This window comes from Pyrus communis, chromosome 4 (genome assembly GCF_041283825.1).
Source record: "Pyrus communis isolate YQ-2024b chromosome 4, ASM4128382v1, whole genome shotgun sequence".
Classification (NCBI taxonomy): domain Eukaryota; kingdom Viridiplantae; phylum Streptophyta; class Magnoliopsida; order Rosales; family Rosaceae; genus Pyrus; species Pyrus communis.
This window is the reverse complement of record NC_142568.1, coordinates 24,047,158-24,054,712: the sequence shown is the minus strand read 5'-3', so window position 1 is coordinate 24,054,712 and position 7,555 is coordinate 24,047,158. Positions and strand designations below refer to the sequence as shown.

At 45.3% G+C, this 7,555-nt stretch overlaps 1 long non-coding RNA gene across 1 annotated transcript; it reads left to right on the top strand.

Moving 5' to 3' along the window:
• The first annotated feature begins 211 nt into the window (after positions 1–211).
• On the top strand, positions 212–2,271 carry LOC148697677 (uncharacterized). The gene is made up of 3 exons (XR_015961275.1): positions 212–569; positions 1,101–1,167; positions 2,046–2,271. It is a non-coding gene; the product is annotated as an uncharacterized LOC148697677 (long non-coding RNA).
• Positions 2,272–7,555: the final 5,284 nt, after the last annotated feature.

Here is a 7,555-nt window from a genome sequence, read left to right as displayed (position 1 = left end):
TTAATGCTAGTGTGTAACATCCCGTCCCGAAACTAACGAAACGTACATTGAAATTACAATTTTACCCCTAATCTATTCGTTTACGTGTATATTTGTGTTGTGTGGGTGGTGGGACCACACACAATCATACATTTTTTCTTTTCTCCCGGGATTCCCTCCCTCATTCCCTCACTCTGTCTCTTCTCTCTTCTCTCTTCTCTCTTTTCTCTCTCTCTCTCTCTCTCTTTCCCCGAGCTCCATTATTCTTCTTCTTCCTCTATACACGGACACACATACAAGCATACCCAAATCTTCACCAAACAAGAAACCAATTACACCATTGAACTCGTGAGGTTGTGAGGAGCACAACCATACCAATTCCAGGTAAGAATTCGAACGTTTTCACGTCGTTTCAACAATGGCCGATTTGAAACACTGTTCATGCAAACCTAAACTAGCTTGTTTTTGGATTTTCTAAGCTTGTAGATGTGTTTGTGAGGTCCCAAGGAGCCTCGGAGTGGTTCGTTGGGTGAATTTGGACGTTGGGAAGGCTAGGTTCGAAGTTGGCCGAACTTTGAAGTCGTGGACAGGTATGATCTAGCAATTTTTAGGCCTTAAAACTAGTCTAACGTGATTCTACTAGTCCTAAGCTTCATTTTGGTATAAAGAACGTGAAATTTGGTTGAAAAACGAAGGAGAAAACAAAGTTAGAAATTTTCCCAGTTTTCCGGCGCCGTCGCCGGCGCCGGAGGTTCGCCGGAGAAGAAAGGGGAATATTCCGTTAAGTCTAACGGAATATTCCTAACGGCAGTGACAGAATCCGGTTAGATTTGACGGAATATTCCATCAGTTAACGGAATATTCCTGACGGCGTCAACTGACGCCGTCAGTGTGCAGTGCACGTGGGCCGCGCGTGGGGGCGCGTAGGTCCGTGCGTGTTCAGGCGCGTGGGGGCGCGTGCGTGGTCCAAAATTTTTTCTAAAAATATGGGCGTGATCCTGAGGTTGTGTAGGTCACGTTGGTATATTCATATGTCCAATTTGAGCAATGTATGAGAAGTTATTACGAGAAGTTGCTTAGGTGCTTTTAAATTAATGTTTTCGTAACTTTGTCGCGTATAGGTGATTCGTTTTCCGAGGACGAGCGTACGCACTCGAGGCAGGGGGGCTACGACCCTTCTAATTATCAGTGAGTGGGCTTTTGTTTTCCGTATATACCTATATACCTCTAAATTCCCAGAAATAGAATAGAAAAGGTTATATGTTTTATGCCATGCATCATTTGAATATTGTTTACGTATCATCACGTGCATTGGTAATTGGCATACATATATATAAATGTGTATTTGGTGCTGTGGACGCACAGGTAAGTGCCAGGTAAGCGGTATTCATGTGGTTATGCATTCCTGTTTATTATGCAATCGTAGTTTGAGATGCTTAGAGAGCTCATAATCTGCACCCCCGGTGTTAGTGCTCCCGCCCAGAGAGGGGCAGAGTCCTTCACGTGTATGTTCACCAGCACCACACGCTCGCCTTGGATCCAAGTTAGGTGCAAGCCTTGTCGTGCAGACCACATTAGGTGGTTCCGACTCGTAGGTGACCCGCGATTATTCGCATAGTCTTCACGTGATCGTAGCACTAGAGCGTATATATATTACACCCAGTCTTGTCGTACAAACCACGTTAGGTGGCTCCGACTTGTGTGCAGATTCAGATGTTGAGTTGAGATTGGAGCTCTATAGGCAGCGGTACATGTCACGTTAGGTGACTCCCGGCTGCCAGATTACATGTTATTGATGTGGTTATGCTGAGCATTTATATTTGATTATGAGATTCTGTTGTGGCATATTCTCAAGCATGAATGGCATATTGTGAGCATGAATGGCATATTGTGAGCATGAATGGCATATGGTGAAGCATGATTGACATATCTATACATACGTATATATGTTCATTTTCTGGGAAGTATACAGGTTTTACGGCGAGGGGTTAGAATGTGTTTTGCTAAAGAGTTTTCAAAGAACTTTGTTTTTGCCCACTCACGCTTTTGTTTTTGCGCCCCTCCAGGTTCTAGTGGTCTAGCAAGTTCGGTGGTTTATCCCAGAGGGCGTCCCGGCATTTCTGACAGACATCCACCATTGTAGGGTCACCTTCGGGTGTACATATGTCGTATCTTTCCTTTTGGACTGTTGTAGACTTGCTCTGAATTGTGTCTCACATACACTAGTACTTTGTATGTTATTAGGTTTTAATTATTCGTACTTTTATATTACCTTCTTAATAGCTTCCGCACGCGCACATGGCTACGTCACCTTCACGTGACGGCCAGCATGCCCTGATCTCGGTCGGGGTGTGTCAGCTTGGTATCAGAGCCTAGGTTTGGCAGTCCTGTGTCTTTGTGAGTATTCTAATAGTTGGTGTCTTCTGTCAGAATCATGCCGCCTCGTCGGGAACCACGTCGCTCAGATGAGTCTAGTTTCCCTGATCTTACTCAGTTGGGGGAAGTGATTGCTACAGCCCTTCAAACAGTGATGCGCCCTCCCCAGAGGACTCCTCTGGAGACTATGTATAACTTGAAGTTGGATAAGTTTAAAGGTAACGAGGGTCACGAAGGCGCAGAACGTTGGTTGGAACACCTAGAGAAGACTTTCCGGGTGTTACATAACCAGGGGAACCTTCCAATGGAAAGGTGGGTTGAGACAACCTCTTGGTTTCTGGAGATGGAGTCTGCAGCTTGGTGGGAACAAGAACTTCGTAGGTTGACTCCAGCTCAGAGAACCGATTGGAATGTTTTCAAGGACGTGTTTCAAAGGAGATTTGTACCCCCTGAGTATATCGACCGAAAGAAACAGGAATTCACTGAATTGAAACAGCGAAAGATGACGGCTAACGAGTATTATCGTAAGTTCACTGATTTGTCTCGTTACTATCCTGATGTCGCTGGTAATCCGGCGGAGATGCTTCGTCGTTTTCGCTTGGGCACTAGAAAGAGATGGCGTTCTATGGCGACTACTACTCACTGTGAGTCCTACCAGGAGTTCTATGAGATATTGTTGAGGGTAGAGGACTCAGAGAATATGTCTAGTGACAGTGACGAAAAGAAAGATGAAAAGGGGAAAAGTCAAGTGTCGCTTGGGCCTCGCCAAACTCAAAACTTCAAAAGGGGTGGTGCCAGTTCGAGTTCGTCTAGTGGTGGTTTTAGTGCCTCTGGACAAGGACGTGGAGGTAGGTTTTATGGAGGTGCTCGAGGCCAGAGACAAGGTGATGGTGGTCGAAACCGAGTTCCATTTTGCCGTAGATGTAATAACCGACATTTCGGCGAATGCAGGCGTGGCAGCGGTGTTTGTTTCACTTGTGGACAGATGGGACATATAGCTGTGAATTGTCCCCAGGGTCAGCAGCAGAAGCCGCAGCAGACCTTTATGCCGCCACCTGCACCGATTCGACAAATCCAAGGTCCGAGTAATTATGGTCAAGCAGGTAGAGGTGGTGCCTATCACTATCAGGGTGATGCTGTTCCCTATGCTCCGGGACCGTATCAGTACCCCCAGGACCCGTATTCACAAGGTGGTTATCCCCCGTATCCCAGCAACTACATGCCGTATCCTCCAGCTCCAGTTGGTGGTTCTCAGTGGTACCAAGGAGGACAGTATCAACAGGGTGAGAATGCTACTAGTAGTGCAGGGTCTTCGAGACAGATGGGTCAGCCCAGTCAGGGGCGTGGAGCTCAAGGTCGCGGTGTTCAAGCGAGCAGAGGTCGCGGTGGACGACAGCAGGGCCAGGGGCGTATTCACAATATTTCCCTGCAGGATGCTCAGAACAACCCGGACTTGATAATGGGTACGTTAAACATTCTTGGTTATTTTGCTAGAGTCTTAATTGATTGTGGAGCTACACATTCCGTTATTTCTCATACATTTGCTCAAGTAACGCAACCTTGCCCCACACCTCTAGGGTACGATTTAGAGTTCGCTATGCCTAGAGGAGAGAGATGTGTTGTAGATTGTGTGTACCCAGGATGTCCAGTGATAGTAGGGGGTGTAGTTATGCCCGCGGATCTTATTCCGTTAGATATTGTTGATTTTGATGTGATTTTGGGCACGGATTGGTTGCACTTCTATCGTGCTAACATTGATTGTTACGGGAAAGTAGTTACGTTTCACCGTCCTGGATTACCTGAGGTTACTTTTGTGGGTGAGCAGAGTGGAGTAAGACATGGTGTTATTTCAGCTTTGCGAGCAAAGAAGTTGTTGACTAAAGGTTGTCAGGGGTATCTAGCTCATGTGGTGCTAGAGGAGGCCGTTCCTAGCAGAATTGAGGATGTGAGAGTGGTTAGACACTTCCCTGATGTTTTTCCTGAAGATTTACCTGGTTTACCCCCAAATCGAGATGTGGAGTTCAATGTTGAGTTACTTCCAGGTACTAATCCTATTTCTTTAACTCCTTATCGTATGGCTCCTGCTGAGTTAAGGGAATTGAAAGTTCAGTTACAGGAATTAGTGGATAAGGGATTCATCCAGCCTAGTACTTCACCTTGGGGCGCTCCAGTGTTGTTTGTGAAAAAGAAAGATGGAACTTTGAGGCTGTGTATCGACTACAGACAATTGAATCGGGTGACGATTAAAAACCGTTATCCATTGCCTCGTATCGATGATTTGTTTGATCAGCTGAGAGGTGCTTGTGTATTTTCTAAGATAGACTTGAGGTCTGGGTACTATCAGCTGAAGATTAGTAGGGATGATGTTCCTAAGACGGCGTTCAGGACTCGTTACGGTCATTACGAGTTTTTGGTTATGCCGTTTGGGTTGACGAATGCACCAGCAGCTTTTATGGATTTAATGAACCGGGTATTTCAACCTTACCTGGATAGATTTGTCATTGTCTTCATTGACGATATTCTGGTGTATTCTAAGTCAAAAGCGGAGCATGTCCGACATCTTACTTTGGTGTTGAAGAGGTTGAGAGAACACCAATTGTATGCTAAGTTTAGCAAGTGCCAGTTCTGGTTAGATCAAGTCGCATTTTTGGGGCACATCATTTCTGCTCAAGGTATTCTGGTTGATCCTCAGAAGGTTGCAGCTGTGGAGAGTTGGGAGCAACCACGAACCGTCACTGAAGTGAGAAGTTTCATTGGTTTGGCGGGATATTATCGGAGATTCGTTAAGGATTTTTCGGTGATTGCCTTGCCACTGACGAGGTTAACAAGGAAAGATGTTAAGTTTGAGTGGAATGATAAGTGTGAGCAGAGTTTCCAGCAGCTGAAGCATTGTCTTACTAATGCACCTGTTTTGGCACTCCCGGACGATAGTGGTGATTTCGAGGTTTATAGCGATGCTTCCTTGAATGGTCTGGGATGTGTATTGATGCAGCATGGTAGGGTGATTGCTTATGCTTCGCGGCAGTTGAAAACCCATGAGATGAATTACCCTACACATGATTTGGAGTTGGCTGCTATCATCTTTGCGTTGAAGTTGTGGAGACATTATCTTTACGGAGAGAAGTGTAGGATCTTCACAGATCACAAGAGTCTTCAGTATCTCTTCACCCAGAAGGAACTTAATCTTCGTCAAAGGAGGTGGTTAGAGTTGCTCAGCGATTACGATTGCACGATTGATTATCACCCTGGTCGTGCGAACGTAGTAGCCGATGCACTTAGCAGGAAGTCACATGGTCGTATCAATGCGCTGTACGCTAGTCGTATTCCTCTTTTGGTGGACTTGCGTGCTACGGGAGTAAGGTTAGAAGCAGAAGATCGAGAAGTGGCATTGCTTGCTAATTTTCAAGTTAGACCAATCTTGGTTGATCGGGTGCTTGAAGCTCAGGTAGCTGATGAACAGATTCAAGAACTAATTCGAGCTCGAGATCAAGGAAGGAGGCGAGATCTCAGAGTTCGTGATTCTGATGGCATGTTGATGTTAGAAGGTAGAATGTTCGTGCCTAGTAATGAGGAATTGAAGAAGGAAATTCTCGATGAAGCACATATCTCGGCTTACGCCATGCACCCAGGGGCAACTAAAATGTATCATACCATTCGACCATTTTACTATTGGCCGGGTATAAAAAGGGAGATAGCTGAGTATGTGAGCAGTTGTGCTGTTTGTCAGCAGGTTAAAGCAGAAAGAAAGAAGCCGTTTGGATTGTTACAGCCGCTTCCCGTTCCAGAGTGGAAGTGGGAAAATATCACTATGGATTTTGTGTACAAGTTGCCGCGTACACATAATGGTTTTGATGGCATTTGGGTGATTGTTGATCGACTCACTAAGTCGGCACATTTCATTCCAGTAAGAGAGAAGTATTCTTTGAGCCGGTTAGCGGAATTGTTTATCTCAAAGGTTGTGAAGTACCATGGTGTCCCTGTAAGTATTGTCTCGGATCGTGATCCACGATTCACATCGAAGTTTTGGGTAGCTTTTCAAGAAGCTTTGGGTACGAGACTACTTTACAGTACGGCATATCATCCACAGACGGACGGACAGTCCGAGAGAACTATTCAGACCTTGGAAGATATGCTGCGAGCATCAGTGTTACAGTTCAGTGATGCTTGGCACCAGCGATTAGATTTAATGGAATTTGCTTACAACAACAGTTTCCATTCGAGCATTGGCATGGCGCCATTTGAAGCTTTGTATGGTAGATCTTGTCGCACTCCGTTATGTTGGTCAGAAGTTGGCGAAAGAGTCTTGGTAGGTCCGGAGATTGTCGAGGAGACTACTCAAAATGTTCAGGTAATTAGGTCTAACCTGAAAGCAGCTCAGGACAGACAGAAAAGTTTAGCAGATCGACGTGCTACGGACAGAACGTATGAGGTCGGAGATTGGGTATTTCTGAAGCTTTCACCGTGGAGAGGTGTTGTGCGGTTTGGAAAGAAGGGGAAGTTGAGTCCCAGGTATATCGGACCGTACCTAGTCACAGAAAGAGTTGGTGAGGTAGCTTACAGGTTAGAGTTGCCTCCGGAGTTGGCTAAAGTGCATAACGTTTTTCACGTGTCTATGCTCCGACATTACGTTGCTGATCCATTGCATGTGATACCTCCTCAACCGTTAGAGATAAATCCAGATTTGACGTACGACGAGGAACCGTTAACAATCTTGGATTGGAAAGAAAAGGTTCTGAGGAACAAAACGGTGAATTTGGTGAAAGTCTTGTGGAGGAATCACTCGGTTGAAGAAGCGACATGGGAGACAGAAAATAGGATGAGGGATTTGTATCCTAGATTGTTCTTCGATTATTAGGGGTTATTTGTGGTTGTTTTGAATTTCGGGACGAAATTCTATTAAGGAGGGTAGGTTGTAACATCCCGTCCCGAAACTAACGAAACGTACATTGAAATTACAATTTTACCCCTAATCTATTCGTTTACGTGTATATTTGTGTTGTGTGGGTGGTGGGACCACACACAATCATACATTTTTTCTTTTCTCCCGGGATTCCCTCCCTCATTCCCTCACTCTGTCTCTTCTCTCTTCTCTCTTCTCTCTTTTCTCTCTCTCTCTCTCTCTCTCTTTCCCCGAGCTCCATTATTCTTCTTCTTCCTCTATACACGGACACACATACAAGCATACCCAAATTTTCACCAA